Source organism: Pygocentrus nattereri, chromosome 16, assembly GCF_015220715.1.
Source record: "Pygocentrus nattereri isolate fPygNat1 chromosome 16, fPygNat1.pri, whole genome shotgun sequence".
In the NCBI taxonomy this organism is placed as follows: Eukaryota; Metazoa; Chordata; class Actinopteri; order Characiformes; family Serrasalmidae; genus Pygocentrus; species Pygocentrus nattereri.
In genome coordinates, this window is record NC_051226.1 from 22,337,645 (window position 1) to 22,363,331 (window position 25,687).

The 25,687-nt window shown below is 39.8% G+C and overlaps 1 protein-coding gene across 2 annotated transcripts in view; it reads left to right on the forward strand.

The window, feature by feature from the left end:
• ndst1b (N-deacetylase/N-sulfotransferase (heparan glucosaminyl) 1b) overlaps positions 1-25,687 on the forward strand; it is a 96,470-nt gene that overhangs the window by 316 nt on the left and 70,467 nt on the right. For both annotated transcript variants that reach the window (XM_017704440.2, XM_017704441.2), the window contains exon 2: positions 24,017-24,127. The gene's annotated coding sequence lies outside the window, so the exon portion shown is untranslated. The remainder of the gene's footprint in view (positions 1-24,016; positions 24,128-25,687) is intronic.

Here is a 25,687-nt window from a genome sequence, read left to right on the forward strand (position 1 = left end):
ATACGAGCAACAAACCGATTCTGTGGTAAACGTTAGCAGCCTGTTATGTTGCGTGTAGCATTTCTGGCTAACTGGCTGCTTTAACAAATGCCAGTGCTGGCCGTGGCTCTGGCTCTGGCTCTGGCTCTGGCTCTGATGAATTCCTCATCAAACCCTAGCTAGCCTGCTAGCTACACTGCCTTCGTGAAGGAATGGGGAGAGAACAATGTGGAAATCTGCTCGTAGTCTAATCTGGCTCAGGACCTCAGGACCGGCTAACTTAACGCTGCCGACCTCCTGTTTGGTGCTGCATAGTTAGGCAGCTGTCTGGCTTCAGCTTTGAAGAACTGTAAGCAGCTAATGTCAACTAAATCGCTAGCTTAGCTGGAAAGGAAAGTGTAGCTCTATCTTGAGCTGTCTAGCTCTGGATTTAAGTTACTTTTTGTTTGTTCTGCTAACTGTCTGGCTTCTGTAAGTCTGTTTTAAAGGGGCTGGTTATTCGGCTAGCTAACCTAGCTAACTCCCTCTGTATTATTCAAACACCTACTTTACACTGGCGGTAAGTAAAAGCTAAGAGCTGCCAGAACCCATTACCTTTACAGTGGGTCAGGTTTAGCATGCAGGCTAGCTGCCCTGTTCAAACTTTCGTGTGCTTGGTTAGTTTAGGTTCGGTTCGGTTCGGTTCGGTTAGGTTAGTAACCGTCGAGTTTTATGCTTCAGCTAGCCGACATTAACTAGGCAGCAAGTTAGCGGGGTAAATTAGCCCCTAATCCCTCGCTAAAGCACGGATGTTGTAAAGACACCTTAACTAAGCTCTTTCTTTTGGCAGTCTTTCAGTGAGCTTGGTGTGTCTAAATGTGTTTAGCGACTGGCTGAAGTGTCTTGTCAGAACTTCACTGTTACTTAACGTTATGTGATCGTCCGCCGTGTTGTGTCCTCACTGGCTGTAGTTTGTTGATGTAAAACTGACCTAACTTAGCAAACTACACCATTAAAGCTGTTTGTTGAAGGGGAATTTCACAGATTATTCCAGATTTCTGCATAACGCAGAGGCATAAGTAAAGCCATACAGTGTTGTGATGTGAAATGGTTAATTGTATAGAAACTTCAGCACTCCTATTTCTTTACTGTGGTGGTGAGAGGAACCAGAGGTCGCAGTGTCTAAAACGCATATATATCCATTTTGTTTGCTTTCTAAAATGAACCATGAACATGTGTGTCGTTTTAGTTTTGTACATAGTGCTGATAATGATAAAATATTCAATCTGAAAAAAAGGTGGTTTTTGGGTTCTCTTTAGCTTTTTTTTCTTAGCTACTTTTGCCTTTTAAATGCCTTGTAAGTACCTCTCCAGCCTGAATGGCTTGCCTTAAAAGAATATGTTTTAGGCCGAAACCTTACCTCAAAACATTGTCCTAGACAACATTAGTAATGGTTTGACATAAAAGTTGTAGCTTTTAGAGGCATTCAAATTATTAAGGTGCCATCTGGTTCATAACACCGTCACTGTGATCAGTTCTGACTCTGAGAATTTCTATAGAACGGAGCATTTCACAGCAAACCTCTCTGAAAGGCTTTATTTACGTCTCAACAGTTTAATCATGCAGACATTTAGAAAGTTTTGGAATCCCTTTTGAAGTGCGTGTATATGAATGAATGAGTTTTGTGTTTATGGGCTGCTCTGTGGAGGGCGGTAACCATTTCCAGGTATATTTTCTTTATTTGCCGTCGCTGCTGTGGTGCAGTTGCTTTGGAAAGCTGCCCTACAAAGATGTAGCACAGCTCTGTATGTGTTGTTGGTTGCTTGAGGGGATTACATAGGTAACAAGAGACCTCATAACTCTTTTACAAGCACTGCAAATGTGTTGTCATCCTTGTGTTTGAAATAACTGCTCTAAACCTGAGAAAAGACGGCCACATTGGGTGGTGCACCACCATGTATCAGATGTGGGTGTGATGTATCAGATAATCGGTCTATGTGGCTTGGAGATATAGGTGTAGGTCTATGCTAACAGGGTTGTTGTCCTTTTTTTTTTTTTTTTTTTTTTGTTGTTGTTGTTATGCTTGCGTGACATAATGCTTATATGGCCAGGCTTGGTTCTGGAATAAGCCTAAGCTGCATTATAAGCCAAACTTGCTGATAAAGTAAGGAGAGTCTTAAGGCGTCTTATGAAGATTATTAGATAGACTAAGCACCTTTTGAAGAAGTCTAGCTAGAAGAGGCCTCAAAAACAGACTACGTACAATAGGCTTAACATTTTTTTTCTCTAGTTAGTTCAAAACTTCCATTAATGAGTTTGATTAACTTCATTCAAGCACTATTCTAATCATGTTCATGGTTTTCTAACCACCTTTTCTTTAGCTCAGCAGACAGTACAAAAGCATTCACCTTTTAGTTTCTGAGAAATACTGGCTTGAGGCATCTAGCTTTTTAAGTTCCCTGTTGGTGATTCAGTGCAGTGGTAGTCCAGCATCTTTTCATGCACACAAAACTGCGTTTTAGTAACCGGGGATGTCCGTGGTGGTTTGTTTCAGAGGTTAAGGCAGAGCTGCCATTTCTTCAGTTCTGAAGCTCTTTAAGGGTCGAAGAGGTTACCAGTCTCTATGGTGAGAAAAGATGGACTCTTTGAGACAGCACAGTTGAATAGACAGAGACATGAACGCCCCTGCCTAGTTTGGCTAGCTATAGATCTCCTCAGTTTGAATGTGAATGAGACTAGAGAGCGACAGAGAGACCAAGAGAGCATGGAAATGAATGGCTCAGCCCTACAGCCAGCAAGATAAATATCAAATGGAGTCTTTCAATAAAGAAGTGAAGACCCTGTCAACAATGCTACAGGGAGTGTGAGTGAGACCTCCAGTCAGTAATGGAAGATTCCAGACTGCCTGGGGTTACTACCTCCGGACTCTGAGAGCTGAACTTTGAGTGTGCATGGCTTTTTTAATATTATGGTTGTGTCTGAGAGAATATGCTACGCTTGCTTTTATTTCATCAGATGTGCTTCCCTCCTGAATTGATTTTGCAGAGCTTTGCGGTGGGTTCCCATATAAGACGTATGAAATATTCCGTCTAAGCAAAGGACATAGCTGGAAAAATTCTTTTAGCAGCTACTTACAGAGATATTATGAGGCAGAATGTGCCCTAGAGCTGTACAGTGTACCTTTTCATAATCATTACTGTGAAATCAGCATTTACAGTAGTGTGTTTGCAGTAATGCTGGGTGTTGTTTAAAACGGTTCAGTTCTTGTACCTCAGCCGTGATATCAATTTCTATACTTCTTTGCAATGCCTTATTTTATCAGAAAAATGTGGAGGTGTGAGTCATATATTGCACTGGATTGCAGAGTAATCAAAGGAACATTGTGAATTATTTAAGAAACGCTGACATTAACAACACGCACAAGGAATGTCATTTGGACTGACCCACTGACACTTATGAGACTGACTAGGTATTGAAATTTTTATTGATCAACAGTTTAAATATAATTGTTTTCAATAAATTAGGCTCCCGGCACTTTTTTGGTCCATTTTTCAGGTTTAAGGCTTGAACGCTATATGTTGTGCTAGATTGCCAGGTCAAAAGCTGTTATATATATATGTGTGTGTGTTAAATTTTTACACTTAAAAAAGACAACTTTGATTAATGTAAGACACAGTTATGCAATTTGTGACTCCTGTGATGTGTAAATAATACTATTATTACAAATATGATTCTGAAAACGATGAATCTTTCAGCCCTGACCATAGAAGTATTGAATTTCCACTTTGAGGGTGTAATGATTTCAATGTGGTATTGAAAAATGAACATTCGAAATAGTGGATTGAAATTGAAACTGTGGCCCATATGACCCTTGTTGGCCCATGGCCCATATTCCTCAGTGTCTCTTCTTTGTGATTGTTCATGGAAACCACTGTCAGTGATCAAAACTAGGCAACTGAATATTTTTATTACTCATTTTCATGGTGCTTATAGTTCCCTTGCACTGTTTTCTAAGATCACTATTTTACAGGCATATCTCTTTGCAGTCTTCGAGCTCTGTGAGAATCAAGTCTTTTTTTTTAATACACACATTTTCGAAAGTCAAATCAGGTCCTGACCTCAGAGTCTAAAATTGCATTGAAACTGAAACCACTGATTAAATGTTTGAGCACTGGTGAGTATCCTGACCAATCACAGGTGTTCTGTAGGTGTTTGGGTAAATTAAGGCAATCGCTTTTCAACAAATGTAAGTCATTTCAGTGAAAATAAGAATGCTCTCTAGTCTTCAACTTTGTCCCATTAAGGTGTTTCTGATGCATTTGTAGTATTTTACATGGCATATCACAACCACAGTTTACATATAAAAACCACAGTGTTTTGTCCGTATTGTGCTTTAGAAATCAGGTCGATATGCTGTGTCCCTGTCCTATGCACTAGCCTTTCATGCCTTTGGCTTTGTGTGAGCTGGTAAAACCAAGCAGAAACAGGTTGCCCACAACATTTTGCATGTGCAGCACTGTTCTATACAGCTGGGAATATTCTGACCTCTTTTCCTCCGAGGTTAAACCCCCCTTTGGTAGCGGATTGGACCCAGCCAACCTCAGCCAGCCCTCCAATCTGTAGCCCCAGTAATACTCTTTAGCTCTTGCTGTGCAGAACCATGGGGTTCACCCCTCATGACAACACAGACTGAGGGGGTGGTCTGCCGTGAGCAATCAGGCAAATTGAACAGGGCAGAGAGAATGTGAATGCGTTTATAGCACCATTTGACTGAGACTCCTGCAGCTTTCCTTATAGCACTCTCCCTGTTTTGCCTTTTCTGTGGTGCTTCATAGAGCATTTTCTGTGTGTAATGATGGCAGTTGATTTGTAAAATGCACTTACATAAGAGATGCAGGAAGTGATTTTTGATCAGTATTATCACTGTGACTGTGGACATTATTGAGAGAGCGAGCTTTTTTCCTCCTAAGGACATTAATGGCAGTTGGGGTCTTATATAATGCACTTTGGAAAACTGAAAATACTGATTTGACACCAAGCTGAATTTCTTTTTCGTTCTTGATTTTTTTTTTTTTTTTTTTCCTGATTTTGAATGTTTTAGCAATAATCAGTAATATTTCTATTTTATATAGTAGTTGCATGCTTGCAATGCACATGCATGTTTGTGATGAAGATAGTATTTAATGTAGAGACTGATGGTCACACTGAGGGCCAGTTTCCCGAGCATGCATTGAGCCTATAGTCTTGGACTGAACCACCATTAGAAATTGATCAGGCAAATTACATCATCATTGTATTCTTTAGGGTAGGATAATGGAATCATTTGTTTCAACAGGTACTTGTTGCATGTAGATGTTCAGATTTTACCAATATTTCAACTGATATTAGGTAATACGTTTGAGTTCTGGAAGAGCAGAATGTTAAGGTGATGCTGGGCTGCTGTACTAAATTTGCTGCATTTTATTATTTTTTTTCTTCATTTGTAATGCTCATAAATAAATGTTATAACATGTAATGGCAATCAATTTCGAAAGAGTCCCAATTTCTGTGTTTAAAAAATGTTTTCACATCGGCAGATATGTGGATGAAAAATATTGGGTGCGTGCCCCCAATTCCTGTATAGGTGCATCTTTGTTGAGTGAAAATTACATTGAACATTGTGAACCAGTTAGAAGTACATGGAAGTGATAATCCCAAAAATAGTGCTTATCAGAATCAGTGATGTTTTCCTAGGGAGGGGTGAGCAGTTCAATAAACTAGAACTAATCCTACTGATTTTCAGTATTGGCTGACGTAATTAATGACCCACTCCTTTGATGTTGGTATATCAGCCTTCAGAAATGACCTGGAGAAACAGTCAAGGAAGTGCAATCTAAACTTCCTCTCCACCCACACAAGTTAAGTATGTTAAGTTCCATTCTGCTTCTGTTTTTAAGTTGAACAGGCCAGCGTTAGAATTTCCTGAGTGGCCGTCATGTCTTTTACAGTGAGTGTAGTTTTGTGCTGTTCTTTCAGGAATCTTTTTTTTTTTTTTCCCCTCCAAAACCCTTCCAGTCTGCCTAATTCAAGAAAATTGCCAGCCTGTTGCATGACGGAGGACCAAGTGCTTTCCTGTTTGATTAATGTTCCCTTTTTACAAGCATTTTGATTAGCTGACGTGAAATGCTGACATGAGTTAATTGCTCATCAGTAATTAAAGGCATCGCCGAATGAAGAGACGGATTTCCAGCCAAGTCACAGGCAGCTGAGCTTAGAAGTTTGTTCTGAAGCAGACTAATGGATGGTACAGGCACTGATTTGTAGGACAATAAATTTTACATCACAAAACCTTCTGAAAGGTTTTACAGAAATGGCATAGGTTTTAATGACTTTTTTTTTTTTCCTCCACTTTTTTTAAGTGCGTCAGGGTTTGCTCATGGTTTAAATTATCTTGGGTAATTGCTGCAGTTATCCATAAGCATTTTTTGCATCTCTTGTCCCTTCATGCTAGGTGTTTGTGGCTGTGGTAAGGCATTTTGCCCTTTGCTGTGTCCTGGAGGCTTTGTTTTTCATGTGCCCTTTGTCTGGGAAGCCCCACATCTCCAGCACGTGAAGATAAACTGCTTTGGCGTGTACTATTGGGTGAGATTTGAGTATGTAGGGCTTGCTATTCGACGAAGGAGAGAGTTTAAGAGGGTGGAAATGGGTGTCTTCCTGTAGACATATTTTCAAAGTCATAAAGGGATTCCTTTGAGCCGGTGCCATAGCCCTGTTCTCTGTTGCACTGTGGGAGCCTTCTACATAATGCTGTTTTACTACAGCACACCACTGTGTTACAGAGAAAAATATGACTAGTATAATACAGACAAATGCCCATAGGATACTGTACATTACCAAGTTCTACAGCTGAGAAGCTCCAGAGTGTTTTTTCTGTGCAGTCACTCATAATGGCATGGAAACAGCAGGGAACCTCTCTCTTAATCCTGGGCTGATGTCTCAACTCCAAGTAATACAAGCAATTACCTCTATTGCTCTCTTACGGTGGTGCTATCTATGTAATGGACAACCAGCTGCTTGGGTTTTTTGTTTTTTTTTTTTTTTTTTTGGTAATCCTTTAATGTTACTGACAATTGACTGGTAGCTTGCATTATGCTTAAGTGGCTTTCATAAAACACTCTTATTATTAAAAATCCTGATGAAATTGATTATATAAATGGCGTTAAATGTAAACTTTTTCTGTTCTGCTTTCCAGGGCAAGGCCAGTTGCCCCATCTTTATATTATGGCTAACTCCTCCCATCACCAGTAGTGAGTGTTTTCTTATGTTACTTCCTCTCAGTTGCGAAGGAATGTTTGTGCTGAAACAAATACTTATCGGGGCTGGAGTGATTGTAGAGACTATAGGAGAGCACTCAGGTGTGATATAGGCTAATCTCTGGGTCTGTGTTTTGAGCCACTTTTATTATCTGTGCTCCCACAGACACAAATTAGCCACTTTTGCATGCCCCAGACTCCTGTCCTCACCGCCCTTCCTCAATTCTGTGACTAAGCACTGTTTTTTTTCCCCCTCCTCCTACAGGGGTGCTCAGTGACCGATATATAATTCATTGTTAACCGAGGAAGTAAAAAAAAAAAAGTGCACCAGATGAATGTGTAGGTTTTGCAGATATTTTTAATTTTATTATATTGATATTAGACGATGTATTTATTGTACTCCAGAAGAGCAGTTTGTGAGCAGATGTAGTCCCAGAATGTGGAAAATGAGATATTGGGAATGGCCCACAATTTCCATATCTCGTAATTTAAGTATTACTACACTGTAGTCCAAAATTTGAATTATGACATGTAATTTGATGTCCTAGTTTTAGCTTGTGCACTCACTGATGTCTGGGTCTTTTCCATTCTTTTCCACCTCTCAAACGGATGGCAAGTGAGGGCTCTACAGTGTGAGCTTTCTTTTCAAAAAATGCTTTTCTAAAAATGCCTTAACACCTCATTATCAGTATTCGTTGTGCTTCAATACAAACCTCTTTACAAAGATTTTTCTCAATGTGTCACTATAATTGAATGCTACTATATTAACAGGGCGTGATGAGAAAATAAGCCTATGTGGCTCATGCCACATCACAAGAAGCATAGCTAACCTGCCTAATAGCAAGCTTGCAGAGCTGTCAAGTCTCAGTTTAGTCAAGGACAGTAAAGTAGAGACATACCTTTTTTGCTTTTGCTGTGGACTCATGAAAGTGAACATAAAAAATGTTTTTCACCACGCACTCGAGCCATCACGGCAACAGACACCAAGCTCAGCTACGTTTGCAGCGCATTGCCCAGCGTTATTAGCTAGTAAGGCCCTATCAAATTACTGCCAAGTATGTTGTTTTTACAAGCTTGAAGGGCTACCAAAACAACTTCTAAGCAAAATCAACCAACTGCTAAATGGCTGCTAAAATCTTCCAAATGGAGCATTTAATTTGAAATGTGAAATTGAATACTGAATGACCTTAAATGATCATTTCTAATGTTATTCAGATAATTAGCCCTTGGAGTATGTGAGAATATTGAAAAACTGACTGTGAGAACACTGATTTCTAAGTTGAACATACTCTGACTGATCAGAAAGCCAACTGTAGAATCCGGCATAGCGGAGAACACCACCATCCCACGTATTGGAGCCGATTCCTTGTCCAGGCCAGAAAACCAGCGCTATAGCAAACACTGGCAAGACATCTAACATTGCATTTATAATTGCGAGTGGCTCTGAACGTATGCTAAATAATATAATATTTTTTTATATAATAACTATAATAATTGCCTGTTTTAGCTTTGTCATGACTTATTTTATTTTTGTTTTTTTGCATACAATATGTTTCATATGAGTTATAGTGTGAATTCCCTTAAGGTGTAAACAAATGGTTGTTATTGGTCTCTTTTAACGGCCAAAAACATGTTATCAATTATTTCACCAGTCCACATAGTCCATCTTGGTGCGTCCTTGCTGGAAACATTCCTGCTAGTCTTGCCAAAGCAGCTTTGATATCCCCTCGCTGTGCTTATCTTTGGGGGCACTTGGTTGGCTTCCTGCTCTCTGGGTGCCCGGTGGCAGACGTTAAGGGCCAAGCTCCTAGCCTTCACCGCCGGTCACTAGGTTTCTCCCCTCCAGCGCTCGTTCTGTTAGGCATGTATAAAAGAGTAATTAATCTCCAGGCGCAGTGTGCCAAATCAGGAGACTGCGTAACAGTTTGTCTTCTTTGCAGGGGCTCTGCCAAATTCTGGCCTTCTTATCCTTCTCCCCCTCCTCCAAATCCACTGGAACCAACACTGAGCAAGCTGTCGCTTTGCTTCTTCATCAACACAGCCGTGTTTGTGTTCAACTCACCCGAATATCAACTCCTTGTCATTGGAGTACATCAGCAGCTGGGCGCTTATCTCCTGGCACGCCTGAGACGCTCCACTTCATTAATAGGCTGCTTGCGCAGTTACATGCAAGCGCCGAGGTCAAAGCACAACCGTCGGCGCTTTCAGCATGATACTGACAAACTTCAATTGCAGCCTTCTTATCAGCGCTAACAGAAGTGCTCAAATCTTGTAGTTTATTGTTCTTTTTTTTCGCTGCTACTTTAGCGTGGAGGATGTTTGTTTAGAATTTTTCACCCTGTTCATTATATAACGGTCAGTTTAGACTCTTATGAGCGTATCTACATGTTTCATGACACAACTTTATTTATTTATTTGTTTGTTTGTTTGTTTGTTTAAATCTGCGGGGCTGTTTCCCTTGCTATATTTAGACGGGTTTGGTTCTCTTCTTCGGCAGCAGCAACAGTCAGAAAATGTTTTTTTTGTAATCCTTGCCTGATCAAATCTTCTATAGACCAAAGCCCAAAATTAGTAATGCAGTGGGAAGGTTCCAGTCCCAAATTTGTCCAAATTATGCCATCTGGTCATCTTGTTTCTTTCCTCTTGTTTCCAGCAAGCTCTTCAGTCGCAGATTGATTTCATTAGGAGAGCTCAGACAAGATTCTCCCCAGCCAGTCTGTGCTGGGTTAAATTTGTCTTTAAAAATGCCTTCACATTTCCTGACAGATGGGCAGCATTTTGGATGACAAACAACTGCTCAAGCTCTGAATTGTCAAAGCAGTTGTTTATTTTCTGGTGCATGTCAAGATGTCTGTGGCTGTTGACATTGTAAGGAGATGAATAAACTCTTTGGCTGCTGCTCTTTTTTGCCCCACAGAAGCAAAACCTTTTCGTCATCACCAGTTACACCTACACTTTAGAGGGCACATTATATATTAGCACTGTCGCAGTTAATTGATGAAAGTTGTTAACCTTATTCTCGGTTTGCAAATTATCAATTCAAATGTATCTATGTAATCAATCTTCAGGGGTTAATTGGCAGTAATTAAGCAGATTTTAAAGCGGAAATTTGCCTGTTTTTAAAAAATGTCTGTATAATTCAACTTATTAGGATGTAAACCAAGTGTTTAATTATGCTAAAAGCTCCATTACAAAATGTTTTATACACCTGTGGATGCTGAAGACATTGTTGCAATAACTTTGAAATAAGTGTTTGGCCTGAAATATGTTTAAGTATAGTCTTGGCAGATACGTACATGAAAGGTGTTGTAAGGAAAAATAAAATGACTATTGTTATGCAAAAGTTTTGGCACCCCAGTCAAATTGCATGTCTTGTTGATTTTCTGAGTGAAAACAAGTTAAAACATACTCTACAGAGAAGACCTCTGCACATGTTAATGCACAGTTACTGGTTATTTGCTGAATTTGACATATTGGAGGGGGGATGTTAAAACAAAAGTTATGGCACATTTTATGTTCTTTGTTAAACTTGTGGAATAAATACAAATGGCAGGAAAAGCCATATATAAGTTTTCTTTATAGCGGATACGGCACCCAAACCTTGGCACATGGCTGTATATTTGTGTTGTAGACACTGGTTCCTGTCACCTACACTGTAAAATAAAGTTGAGTTGGTAAGTTTCTTTACAGTGAACCATCTTGCATCAAACCATTCTGAGTTATTTTATTTATACCTCCGTGACAAAATTGTGCAAAAATTTTAAAAAAGCAATTCCCCCTTTTAATTCTCATTTTGCCTTCACTTGGTCTTCACTCACAGAGCTTGATGTGAACACCAATTTATATATAGATTTTTTTTTTTCCTAGTTATCTTTTTCCTCTGAACATCTTTGAAATGGCTTCTTATTGTTCATTTTTATAGATTGAAACCCTGATTACTTGATACATTGTCAAAATAATTAGTCGATTTACTAATATAAATGATGGTGACAGCCGTATAATATTTGTGGGGTTGATTTTAATTGTTACATTTCTGCCTTTGTGCACCTCCCTCTCTGTGTCTGGCTCTTCATCCCCACGCTCTTTGGCCCAGCTCCTGTAAGACAGATTTGTTTCTGTTCCGGCGGCTGCGGGCTGATGCCTGTCCAAGGCTTCTGGAAGGATGAAGCAAGCCAGATCTTCCTGTTGGACCTGCAAAAGCACTGCCGAACAAAAAACCCCATCAGGTCCACTGATGTGAGAAAGCTGTGAGGATTCAAACACACCTGTCTGTGTGTGAGTCTGCTGTACCACCCAGCTACAAATCTGACACAGAGCGATAAATGTTTTAATCTGTGTGTGATCCTGTAATCCACTAGGTATGAGCTGTGCAGCTCAACGCCACTACAGGTGGCATCCACTGACATGGCTCGTATTAGCTGTGCATCGCTGCTGACTCCAAACAAATCTCCCAGGTGTTTGAAAATGCACCAATGACTGGGTAAACTCCTGATACACGAGACACGCCAGGAATGGGGAGACTGGCATTACCGTCATTGTAGTGTACCAGTTTGAAAATCTGTCATCACATATGAAATGTACAAATGGTAAACAGGATGTGATTAAATGCCAGTATAGTGATTTGGACCGTGGACAGTTGTTATTGACTGAATGGTGGCCCAGTTCCCCTTGTTCCTCCCTATTAGGCCATGGACTTATCATATAGTTCATTGCTTTGATACAGCTTTTTAAGAATGACCATAGGTTAGCAAGCAGAGGAGTTCATGACCTGCTGGACAGTAAGCACCAAGACAGTTTATTTAAACTGAATACCATTTAAATGAATTGAATAACATGTAAGTCACTATCTTTTGTACCAGTAATATGAATTTCTGATTCTTGGATACTTCTACATTGCATGAAAAAGGCTGCATGATTGTCTTGGAGCATCTGCATTTCTTGAGGTATGTTTAAAAGTCAATAGGTGTCTAAATGTCTAAATGCCACATCACTGGTGCTAGAATTGGTCTACAAATGTTTAAAAAAAAAAAAAAAAAAAGTGTGCATCTTCCCAGCGTTCTCATAATTTGGTCTTGGCCCCAAAAAAACTTGTTTAAATCTGCCACCAGAGCAGTTAGGATATCCATGTTGGCCACAGTGAAATGTGTCAGAATGCTTTTCCATCACTGTGTAAAAGCTGGATTGTTGGATGAACTGTGAATGCACTTGCGCACTCGCTCTGAAAAATCAAAACAGATATTACTCAGAACAGTTAGCACTTATTATTGACTGGGTTTATCACAGCAACAATAACACCGGAGTGAAGCATGACTTCTGTTCATCCTATTCATGTGCTTTCTTGATCAAAAATGTAGTCTGTGAGACAAATTAAATTAAAATCTAACGTTCAACTTTGTTGTTTTCTTTCTTCATCAAACAAATGCAACGACAGCATTGAGAAGTCATGTTATTGATGAAAGACTTTGTTGTCCATTCCAGTTTCTTAGTAACATGACCAAACTGGGGTCCATCGTAAATCTCACGTTTGACTCATTTGGAACATAAAATATTGAGCTGCAATTTTACTGAGTGATGATCTACACTCATTATTAAAGATAAAAGAAAAACATAGATGAAATGAAATCGTCTCTAAATATATAACACATTAAAATGCCAGATTAGTTTGCCTGGCAAGATTTTAGATTAATTCATTTATTAAAAATATATTGAACAATCAGTCAGAAATGATCATTTATTGTAGATATAGAAGCCTCATGTCCCAGGTATCTCGTAAAAGAGTTTGGTGAAGAAGCTGTTACAGCAGAACAATGAGATCTCCGATAAATGTTCAGTTCTTGTGGTTATTTATTTATTTATTTATTTATGTATGTATGTATGTATGTATGTTTGGGTATTATTTTTTGGTAACCTTTGCACAGTGAAGGGTCCCATCAAACACCCTTTCATCATGTGGCTGCGCACTGTTTCACAGTGCCATACTGGATGTTCTTATCTTAACTGACAAGTGTACAATAGCTTTGCAGGATTTCAAAACCCATGTTCCCTGGCTGAGGTCTGCAACCCGTTCCCTCCAGCTGCTGATGGTTTTATTCCAAGACGTGTTTGAACGTGTTTTTATTTGTGCCGAACTATTAGATCTTGAACGAGTCGTCCTTTCCAAATGGGCGAGACAGATGAAATATTGCGAAGGTTATTTATTTGCAGTCGCGTGGTGTTTTGCCTACTCCTTGAGCTGCGATTGTCTTTTGTCTAGCCACAGATGCAATATTTTGCCCAGTGATATAGAGTTCTTGTTTGTTTATATCGCGCCTCAGGTGTAGTGTAAGGCATTGGTTTTCTGTCTCGTGCCGCACTGGTAAAATTCAGTCTTCAGTGAGATGGAAAATGTACATTCTGCAGCTTGGACTACATTGTATGATGAGCACAACAAGTGGCACAGTTCTAGCAGAAGGAGCATGTTTACATCTCTAATGATGAGCAACTAAAGTGTCAGTGAGTCCATGGGTATTAACAGTCCTCAACAGCTGCTGCTTTTCTTGTTTTTGTAGTCAGTGTGGTCTTCCTTTAATTAAGTAACAGTTTAATGATTTGTCACGCTTTGCATCAGAATTATGCAGGATTGTGCCGTATTTAGCGAAGTAGTAATGAGTCCAGATTTTGCCCTTGATTCTTGATGTTTGCCTAATGAAGTTGCATCAATGTGTTTACACAGCTCACTGGCTTTGGGGAATGAAAGCATCCTAAGCAAGTCAAGAAAAGGTCAGTAAACATGCTTATCATTGAAAAGCGGTCATTCAAGAGCAAACCCAATGGGCGATGCACTGGACTGGCACCAGACCTCGGTGACCTTGCTCAAACACTTTATGGCTCAGAAGTGGATTATGTGCATCATTATCCATAAAGAGCAGGAGAATAAGCTCAGTGTTTACTGCCATAGAAGAGACTTTTTTGGATTTTGCTTGCCTGTCAGCCCAAGTGTCAGTCTTTACACTATCCTGGCACAGAGGCAGTTTTAATTACTTTGGCAGAGCAGAAGATTTGAGTTCAGATGTCAAGAGCGCTGGCGAAATAAGTGACTTGTTTTTTTTTTCCCCCTTGTCCTTGTTGTTTTTCTGCAGAGCTGACAAATGGGTGAATTGTCATGGCAAGGAGCAGCGAAATGTGAATAGGATGGTGGAAGCATTCAAATCCACTGGCCTTTATAAGAGGGAATCTCTGTTTGTGTGGCTCCCATGCTTGTCTGTAACCTTACGAGCTAGCCAGTCTTGCCCACTCCATGTTATTTTGTGTAAAGGTTTCGTTGCTTGTGAGATCTGCAACAGAGGTAGTCAAAAGGAAGCTGAATCAAAGTATCGAGTAAAAGTGAAACTGCTGCAAGGCCTGTGGGTTCACAATTCCTCTGATAAGTTTTGCGATGGTGTTTTTTTAACAGTGACACAACAAAGTGAAGATCCTTGGCCAAAATGTCAGGAAATTCAGGGCTGAAAACCGGAAACTGAAAAAAAGCTGACGAAAAAAAAAGTTTGCAAAAATCATTTGTAAATGATTACAGCATGTAAGGTGCAGTGTGTGTGTGTGTGTGTGTGTGTGTGCGCGCGCGCTATGAAATGTCCACTTTCCTCAACAACAGAGTACAGTTGTTCATCCAAGTCAATGAGTCATTATTTTTTAGCTATTCTTTGCGTGTTGTATAGTTCATGAATTTATTCTCATATCAAAAACTTGACTATAGATGACTTCCCTCTTTTCTGCAAGGAGTGATCTCACCTGTAGTAGTTCTTATGTGTTGTACACTTTTGATATTTGATATGAACAGTCATTACAAATCGCTTGTCTTATGTCTTGTAGAAACCATGAAATAGTTACACACTACTGACATTTTCACTGCTTCTGCTTAACAACACACTTCTGTGCTGGCCAGTGTTTTAATCACCGTTTCTCTTTTTCATTACCATTATGATTATTTGGAAAGTCTTAGATTTTAGAATTTTGTTTTCTTGCAGAGTTTAGTTCCAACCTGCATTTAACATGCTGCCCCTTCTTACCTAATACTAAAGCAAATGATCCAACCAGAAGAAGCTGATAAGCTGGAGCAGGTGTGGCAGATCGTGATTGGAAGGTAAATCTTTAGGACCAGAGTTGGTGACCACTGTTTTAGCAGGACTTTCATTCATCTGTAGCTCCTGGGCTACTGCAGCAAGGGAAACCTCTGCACTCATTCAAATCAGCCAGGTCCTGAAGGATCATCAGTGTATGTCTCCCTGATCTCTTCATTAACTCTATATAATTATCTCCACCACCGTCCCTGGAGACTCCCGTTGTTGCAAATTAGTGGTTGCTTAGACAGCTTGCAGTCTCTCTGCGATTTAGTCCTAATACCCAAACACAAATACAGCGAGGCCTGGATAGCCAAGTCTGAAGCTTTGCTATTGAGCTATCCAGTTTTTAAAATTGAAATAAGCTTGAATTGTCAAGTGAATCTTTATCCTCTGCCTTTACCCCAACATCTATGCTTTGTGCCTCAGAACTGCTGACGCGAGGACTGTTTTCTTTTTCCCCATCTGAATTTTTAAGTGTCTGCCTTTGTTGTTCTAGTTTCCACTGCCCTGCACCCACAGGCACATCCGATATGAAGCAGCATCAGCATGGAGTGGGTAATTTCTTCTTTCCTCTGCTGTCTACATTTGTTAGGGAAAGTGTAAATCTGCAGAAAGGAAGAGAAGGGTCTTACTGCGTTCGTTCGTGAGGTGCTGTGAAAGCCTCTAAATGTGAAATCTAGCCCTTCCCACTTATTTACAGCCATTTTAACCAACTGAGGTGGAAATGTTTCTCATCTTGAGTCATCCTGAAGAGACTCAAAACATGGAGATAGGAAAGACTGTGATGGTGTTATACAAAATGATTTGCATTTCAGTTTTTGCACATATTGCTGTATATATCACATAGCTGCAGAATGATGGTCATGGAAGATTGGAAGCAAGAGGACATGGCAAGGAAAAAAGTCTGACTCATAAGGACAGGCATGAAGCTCACAGATGCTTTTTGGACCATATCTCTAACTTCTTCATGAATCATTACCATTAGCTAATAAAGAAGACTATGTCAAGCACTAGTCTTGGCAATTCCCCTGTGTGTCCTGCAGCACCGAGCTGTTAATCAGACCACCGCACTCTCATCTGGTAGAAAGTTTATTCTGTGGGGATGGCAAGCGTAGGCGACAAGTCGCGATTCTCAAAGTTCTGAGCTACCAAAAAATAATTAATTCATGAACATGCATCCAGGCAAGTTATTAAACTATGCATGCTTACATGCATGTCTCTGAGCCTCTGAGTGCTGGATGCACTGTGAAGATTTTGGAGGGGAGTCGGGGGGACTTGCTGGAATGCTGAAGATGCCTTGCAATGCTGCAATATGAGAAATGCAGGCCTTCTTCTGATGCAGCAAATGAGCTCACTTTTCATTATCAGACATTACCTTGGCTTCATTAATATATCATAGTTTGAATATGGTGGATAAATTAATAGGAGGTGGTCCTTCTTCTCTTCAAAGTGTGTTCTGAATGTTATAGGCTGAATATGTCCTAGTTGAAGAAATAGTAACAATGTGGAGAGTTACGCAGTAAGGATGTTTGGCCTTGAAGCACAAGCTTGGCTCTCAAATGGGTAACATCTCTTGTTTGTGCATCATCCTTACTAGTGGTGGAATTTTCAGGTACCTTACCATTTGATATGATTTCCAGCATTTCCTGTTTTGACTGTTTGGTCTTGTAGGGGAGTCGAGTCCAATATCAGTTTTTAGTGCTCCTTGTTGCTGTTTTTCTTGTTTTGGTATTGGTTGTTCGTGTTCGTCGCCTTACACAATCATGCAAAAGTATTTATGGTTTAAGATAACGTACAAGTGTGGCATTGCGCAGTTTTGTGACTAGTAAAAAGGAATAATTTGACAGGAACAAATAACCTTTTGTTCACCTTCCCCCTTAAGTATGCCTGTTTTAGTTTACAATTAACATCATGCAAACCTCATGCCTAAATATGATGTCTGTGACAGTGGACGAAAGTATGGACATAATTAGGGCTTTTCAGATTTTTTTTTTTTTTTTTTATCTATGCATCATACTTTTGTTGGAGAAATGATTCACTGCTATTGTTGAAGAGGGAAAATTAAACAATTTATCTAGCATGTATGGCTCTGAGGAAATAGCATTCTTTGAGTATGAACTACTCATTCGGTCTCCACAGTTAAGATTCTACAATATGATTTTTTTCAGAGTTTCATGAAGGTACTGCCAGATGTTTTCTTTAGTGGCCTTACCAAGCACTACTTCGCATAGGTTTCCTCTGGATTAAGAATATGAGTTGCCGAAGCCCTTTTTACTTTTCCGCTGTGTGTAAGTGACCTGCATCTGGGTGGATCTCCCTGCAGTGTTGTAAAGCTCGGGCAGGGCATCGTGATTCGTGCTTGTGCACACATCCCAATAGAATTTCGGAACTTGGGAGAGGCTGAGGAGTTGGGAATGGGCCAGCCTCCATCCCAGAAACACAGGGAGAATGGGGGGAGGGTTCGCCGAGGCCCAGTTTGGAACATGGAAATGGATCCTGCGCTGTCAGATCTCCAAGTGCAGCGGCAGGACGGCTCCTGCAGCTCTGTCCGCCCCTCCAGCTGCTCATCCAGCCAGACAACTGGGAGATGCATTCCACATTGGCTCTGGGGGGAAAAAACCATTAGCCCTACTCCTCCGCTGACATCCGAGATGGGTATTTGCACCAGGAATGATTTAGCCAGCTCTCTGAAGCCTGCAGTGATATTACGATAGGCCATCGGTATCCACGCATTCCCATGTGCACCCTCACGGATTGTCTTCACCGTGGCCATCCCACTGCAAGAACACAAAAAGAAAAGAACTTGAATTACAAAAAAACTTTTTGCCGCTCGCTGCCTTATTCCCACTGGTTTGCTTTCTGTCGAGTCGTCCTCCGGTCATACAATAGGTAATGAAAAACTTGGAGCGCTGCTGATGGAATCTGAAATTGCAGCCTGAGGACACCATTCATGACATATTGTCAGCTAAAATGTCTTTGTGATGTGCAAAAACACTGTTTTTCTTCTCCTAGTGGCAGAATATTGCTGATGCCATTGTAAAGAAAAAAAGCTGTAGCTAACGTTTTGCATCCAGGCATAGCTGTAGTTTTAAAGCATCACACCCATACAGAATTCCTATGCTGGAATGTCTGGGCTTCTCTCAGCTTTGGCTCTGGTAAAGAGCATGTGAAACCACTCGGTACAGATCAAGTAATAGAACTGCAATGTTGTCCTGGCTTTATTGAAATGATCAGCACTAATGGCTTTGATGTTGCTTTGCATTTAAATGCATTACACTACGCGTCCTCTAAACTGTTATCTGAAATTGTAATAGGATGGAGTGCTTTCTATCTTCCTCTGCTTGTCATAATCTCTGTGGCCTCTCTCATGCAGAGCTGATAGCGGTGCCGTTTTGGGAAGTGATGGATGGCTCGAGTGCTGTGCTTTTCAAATATATTATTTTTTTTTATCCATATCTCTTTCACTGCGTGAGGAACATCTTTGCTGGGGAAGAAATGTTCAGCTTATGGAAATGCTGAATGTTTCCTCAAATTTGTTGAAGTTCCAATTTCAACCTCAGGACAAACCTCCTTCCTGTAAAAGAAACCAAATTTGAAACAATTTCAGGAGCTTCTAAGACTCAGTCTGTTCTGAGCTTTTTTTTATGTCAACATGTTGATTTGTCTGAATATCTTGCTTGTGTGTTTATGTTCCTTCTGGTTTACAGACAGTCTACCAACACTGCACCAGTGTGGGTGGTCAGTTTAGCGGTTATCTACTGAGAACATCCATGGAAATGAACACAGATGAAGCTTTATAATTAACATATGATCGGCGTAATATAACCATGCGTTTATCGCACATGCTTTTTGCATGCAAGCACGTTTCCACCTCCACCAAATAGGGGGGAAAAAATGTTTGAACCTGATTCAGGTTCAAACTTTGACTCATTTGCTCAAAATAATGACTTGAAGGAAAAAAGTATTAATTTGTCAGAAACTTTAAGGAAATATGACTTTTTGCCTAAAATGAAATGTTTTAATTAATTGAAATTTCACATGGAATTGAATTGGCTCATAAGCACAAGTTTATCATATAAACAGATCACATAATTTACTACTAAGCAGGGACACTAAACACATGCTAATGTGTCCAAATTTATGTTTAACCTACACTCACCGGCCACTTTATTCGGTAATTGCTAGTAAAAGGTTGGACCCCCTTTTGCCTTCAGAACTGTCTTAATTCTTCAGGGCATATTTTCAGCAAGGTGTTGGAAACATTCCTCAGAGATTTTGGTTGGTTATTTGAGTTACTGTTGCCTTTCTATCATCTGGAACCAGTCTGCCCATTCTCCTCTGACCTCTCACATCAACTAGGCATTTTCGTCCACACAACTGCATCTCACTGGATATTTCCTCTTTTTCAGGTCATTCTCTGTAAACTCTAGAGATGGTTGTGCATGAAAATCCCAGTAGATCAGCAGTTTCTGAACCAGCCCGTCTGGCACCAACAACCATGCCATGTTGAAAGTCATTTAAATCCCCTTTCTTCCCCATTCTGATGCTCGGTCTGCACTTCAGCAAGTTGTCTTGACCACCTCTACACGTCTAAATGCATTGAGTTGCGGCCATGTGATTGGCTGATTAGCTATTTGTGTTAACAAACAAATGAACCTAATAAAGTGGCTGGTGAGTGTGTGTATATATAAATGGTGAATGTGGTGTTTGTTTTAAAAAAAAATACAAAGAAGAAAAATAAGAACGAATGAACAGAAGTTGGCTAACGTAATAGTGTTATCAGATAATCATACCCAGAGTATTAGGACAGTCAATTAAAACATTTTTTTTAAACAACTGTTTGGTTGGGCGTTACTTTCCGTCAGAAAAGTAAGAATGTGACATTCACAAGTGTTTCTATCATAAGCAAAGAAATATGTATTAAAGAACTGTCATTTTTTTCATTGAACTTAAACAGGGACCGCTATGTTAGCCACAAAATAAGAAGTTTTTCTCAGGTGTTAAACTATGCACAGTCAGTTTTTGTAAAAGGATATATTCTGTCAATTTGCACAGAGCATATTATCTATTTATAATGGAGTTGTGTTATTTCAGGGATTCATGTTTCAGTAATGTTGTCAAGCCTCTAACCCAACCTTAGTGAAGGATAATTCTCTCAAGAACAGGCACACATTGTGTCAGTGATATAAGCCCCAAAAGTTACTGGAATGCTAATAGGGCCCCCTTGTGGAGAACCTTTAGACTCATTAAATGCGAGTGAGTGAGTTACAAGCAAGGTCCTTCGTGTGCTTTGCATTTACAATCAAACTGAATTGTACTGCACTTGATGATATTTTTGCACTCAGAAAATTCTCTGCTACGGCTAGGCTTAGATTTAATCTTAGCATAAGTATTCCATATAATACAAGAAATTCAATGACCCATAACCTAATCCTTTTGGTGCTTTGTAGAAGCATTCTTTCAAGAACCATATATATATAACTTTATCGTGGAAGAACCGGTAAACCATGCAAAGAACCACTTAAGTCTTTTTACTTGTATTGGTTCTCTATGTAACCATTTGCCTTTACTAAAGAACCCTGAAAAAAAACATTTATATGTGTATAGAATTAGCTACAGAGCCCAGACCTGGGCATTTGGTCTACATACTGAAACAGCAGCAGCTGCATTGGTGGTTGGTATGAAGGATGGTCTCAGCTGTTAAGACAGGCACCAGTGAAGTGTGACTCTGTTATTGTTGGCTGTCTTCCCCGCTCACCTCTGCTGTTTTCCGAAGCTGCTTTAAAGTGACACATGCCAGCCAAAGATATAAGGGTCTTGGCCACTGACAGCTGCAATAACCATTGACTGAGTCTGTGCGCACTCCTCTCCGCTCCATGGGGCTGATGTCATGTTACTTTGATTGTAATCTGTCACTCAGGCACCCAATCTGTGGTTCTTGATTACAACAACAGGAATGATAGCCTCATCTCAGTGTGGTACCATTTGTGGAGCACTAAAATAGGCCTTCCAGGCTGGACAGTCAGGTAGTCAGGGGATGCCTGACGCTTTATTAACCCTTTGATGTTGCACCCAATACTGGCAATAACAACAGCAGTGTAGAATTTGATCATTATTTTCCTCTCTTGGCTCATAAAACAGGCAGAGAAATTTCCAGGCGATATCACGTTTGTGTTTGAGCAGATGATGATAATCATGTGCAGAATTTTTGCAGAAATGTTGATCTGTACAACAGATCTACAGACTTGAACCTGGTAATTTAGAATGTAAATGAAACCAAATTTTGTACCTATGTAATTGCTACATAATTAATGTTATGATTATGTAATTATATTTGAATTGTGCTGCAAAACAAAGGTAATGACTCTTGACTTCTAAGGGTTAACCTGCTTAAGGTCATCTCACTGTTCATTGTTCCTTCAGAGCATGTTTACTGAAATCATTAGATGTAAATGTCAAGGTGTATCTAGGATACTAGGTGTAGATAGTAGGAATTGTGAGTTGATGCATATATCTGAGATTTTTCAGGTACTTATCTGCTGATACAGAATACATAAGCACAGTAGCGGGTGTTATAGCGATTAAAATTCTTTTAAAGGTGTGAGTTTTGTCAAAACCTTTTTACCTGCTGATGATGTAACTTGCAGACAGTGCAAAATGCTCTAAGATTAGTCATTTTAGCCGAATGACTCTTTTACGGGAAAATAATGTAGCAGTTAATCGATCATCTCCCGTTGTGGTCAGCTGCAGTCTTGAGGTAGTCCAGTTTGTTTTCAAGGCAGAGGACATAAGTGAGTAAAAGAGTGACTAGTCTCTTTTGCTTAGCGTGGCAACCAGCTATTTAACCACACTTCAGTTTCCTCTTGCACCGTATGCAGTCCCGCCTCACTCTGCTCTCGGGTGCCTGGTCCTTAGCTGTCAGCAGGTCATATTGGTGTGAGGAACTTTTATAAATAATATTGTAATATGTAGAATATGTAACCAGATTTCAGCAGACCTTAATCTTAGATATGTATGTAAGAGTATGGGATGCTGTATGAGACAAATGACAAGAAATCTGGAAACGAAACATTTACCATAGTTTTTGCTGGACCCAGAGAAATAGCTGAATTTAGGATTTACATTCCAACATTGACCCAGGTTTAACTATACATTGTTAAATTCAGTTTTTGATGTTTTGTGCTATAGGTTAACTTCAACTTTTTTTCTGCATAATTCATGCCTTTGAGATGTAAAACAAAGTGGTTCAGAGTGGTTTGATGGAATTGGTTCATTGTAGAAATTTACTGGCTCAGATTAGGTTACACTGGTGAGGACATGGGCCAGTGATCATGATGTCTATAACATAAATGTAGCCATTTTATTGACTGTCCAGAATGACTGGTGAACCTACACTTGTCTTCTGATTTTTGTTTGTGTAATGATTAAAATGGTTTTAATTTGAATAAAATGGTGATAAGTGATATGTACATTTCTGCCATTAATGAATAAAAATAAATGCATTTTAGGTCAACTTTCTCAGAAGATTGTGAAATAGTGGCTCAGGCACCAGATAATGTATTCAATCATTTCACGCTATAATTTTTATGTGATGGAGCTTCTAGAGGCATTAAACACGTTGGAAGTCTTGGTTTATGTCACCACCACTGTGAACAGTTCTGAGTCTAGAACAAAGCAGAGTCATGCAGAGAGGTTTAAACATCTTATAGGTATACAGGGTAAGATTCACTTGCACATGATTCCTGTATCATTATGCATCCCTGTGTGTAACAACTTGAGTATTTTTCTGTGTTCAATGCAGAGAACTCGGGAGTGTACTATAACAAAACACTTGGTATCGGAATTCTGGTATCGTGGGGGCCCTGTGGGAGTTGTGTGGTGCTCTTGCCTCGTTGCCAGAGGGAGAGAGTGTGAGATGAGTTCTCTCCCTGAGAGCAGGCTTGGCTGTGCTCCAGAGTCGCCATTGCTACAATGCTTCTGCCAATCCAGCCATGGCCCTGATCCAGCCACTCAGATTCCTCTTTTCTCTTCTTCACTCACGTGTAATAAGTTTATCTTTCAAGATAAACCTACACCTCTTCTCTGATGTTGCCACAGCCCCTTGTTCTCTTCTTTGCTTGTCAAGCACTATAAAGGTAGCTATAGTTCATACCTGGAGGCCCAGCTGAAGGTATTTCAGGACTGTTCAGGACAACACTCGCTGCTCCAGTAGGGAAAGCACAAATTGACCTATAATTGTCAGCGCTGTTGAGCATTAGAGCAGGCTGACTACCTGAATTATGAACCATGCCTCTAGACATTGTCACTGCTTATGAAGTGTCTAGATTTAGATTCTCAGTCAGATTAGATTCTCTTAAAGCACACAAAATTGGTAAATAAGGGATTCATTCACTGTTGTTTTTCTCTGGTTGATGAAAGGAGTATTTTGCTTTGTGTTGTGAAGTTACCTTGATGCCTTTTATATCACAGCTGCGTCACAGGATTAGGATATCAGCTTTTCACCTTAATCATTTAAATATTTTAATTAGCTTATATGTGTTAGGCTTTTTCAGCTGCAGAGCTGAACAGTAGTCTCTCACAGGCCCACCTGCTGTGTCTGTGGAAGGTTCTCCAGTGTGTACTCTTGTCATTGTGTGCCTAATCGATGCTCTGTGATTTGTTTTGCAGGAATGCCTGTGGCGTCTCTGTCTCCAGCACAGATTCAGAACTCATCTGAGGGCAGGTGCTTTTGATGAGATCTAAGAAGGAGGACTTGCAGTATACACAGTCATCGAAAAGGTAGGCATTATGCAGTGCGAGGTCAGTATACTATGTCTGGTTCATGAAGACCTGGAAGTGGTGCAATAGCTAGACTGGCGTCGATATAGAAGTTAAGAGAGTAATTGCTATTTTGCTGTACAATTCAAATGTCATTACTAGGGCTGTCCATTAAAATAGTGATTAATCACATTGCTCTGTTTTTTTTTTTTTCATTTAAAAAGCTGTACATTTTGTCACAGCTGTAGGAGTTAAATGTTTTTTTCTATTTAAGTAAAAATACAGAAATTTCTGCACATTTTAATGCACATTAACTGTTCATTTGCTGAATTTAACGCATCGGGGGGGACGTGAAAATGTTGTAGCAGATTTTATACTGTTGGGTTACTGGGTTACTATTTAAAACTCAGGGACTAAATAAAGAAATTGAGCTCTAAAATTTTCAGAAAAATCCATTATTTAGGTTTGTTCTCTGTAGAGGATGTTAACTTATTTTCACTTAGAAAATGAGCTAAAGATATAATTTGACCAGAGGTGTTCAAACGTTTGCCTTCAACTGAATGTACATCACATGCAGTGTACAGTATAGTCTCACTCATGGTCATATAGCTTTTGTCTTCTTGTTACATGGAAGCTCTCAAAGGGAGATGTTGCTTTCTACTTTGCTCTTGCTTATTATTTGTGTGTAGGTCTCCTGCCGGCACTGCTCAGCGTAGTCTGCTGAAGGGGCTGACGGTTTTGCTTTGAGACGTTTCCAAGCTTTATTTGAACAAAAGGTTCTACAATAGTTGATTATATTGTCTTAACATACAGTGAGCAAGCAGCTGGGCTTCAGCGCAGAGTCAAATTAGGAAAAGGCGTTGAGTGCTAAAATTAGTGACGTTAATTATTTAACATGTCATGGTGTTATTAACATGTTTTCTCTGACAGCCCCAGTAATTGCATAATTGCGTATTCAATTTCATCATGAGTTACGCTGTGAACTACATTTCCATTCTTTTTCCATTCTGTATGTTTCACTGTCTAGCACAAGTCTGTAGACACATCAAGAACATTTAATCAAATTCAGCTCATAATGGAAATGTCTTGTCTTCTACTTACAAACACTAACTGAAAGTTTAGAATCAGCGCTTCGGGGGAATTTCTCTGCTTGTTTCAATGAGCTATGAATGAGAGAATTCATATGAAATTACAAACGCTTGTTATCGCTGACGATAACTGAATCCTAAGGGTTAATGGAGTGTAAGAGTGTGTGTGTCTCTCTCTCTCTCTCTCTCTCTCTCTCTCTCTCTCTCTCTCTCTCTCTCTCTCTCTCTCTCTCTCTCTTTTTGCGTGTCTTCTGATTACATTGGAGGAGGAAGTGTTCTGCCTGTTCAGTACCCTGTGGAAAAGAGAGGCATTTTCCCAGCTTATTAAATAGCACAATGTTCATTCTTCTTATTTCTTGTAAAGTTTCCATCAAAAATAAAGCAGAGCAACAGCAGGAGCCTTTGTGAACACTGCAGCATACAATAGTTACGTTGTTCGAAAGATCACTGCTAGCACTGTAGTGGCTGTGTGGCTTTTGTAGGAATTCGTGAT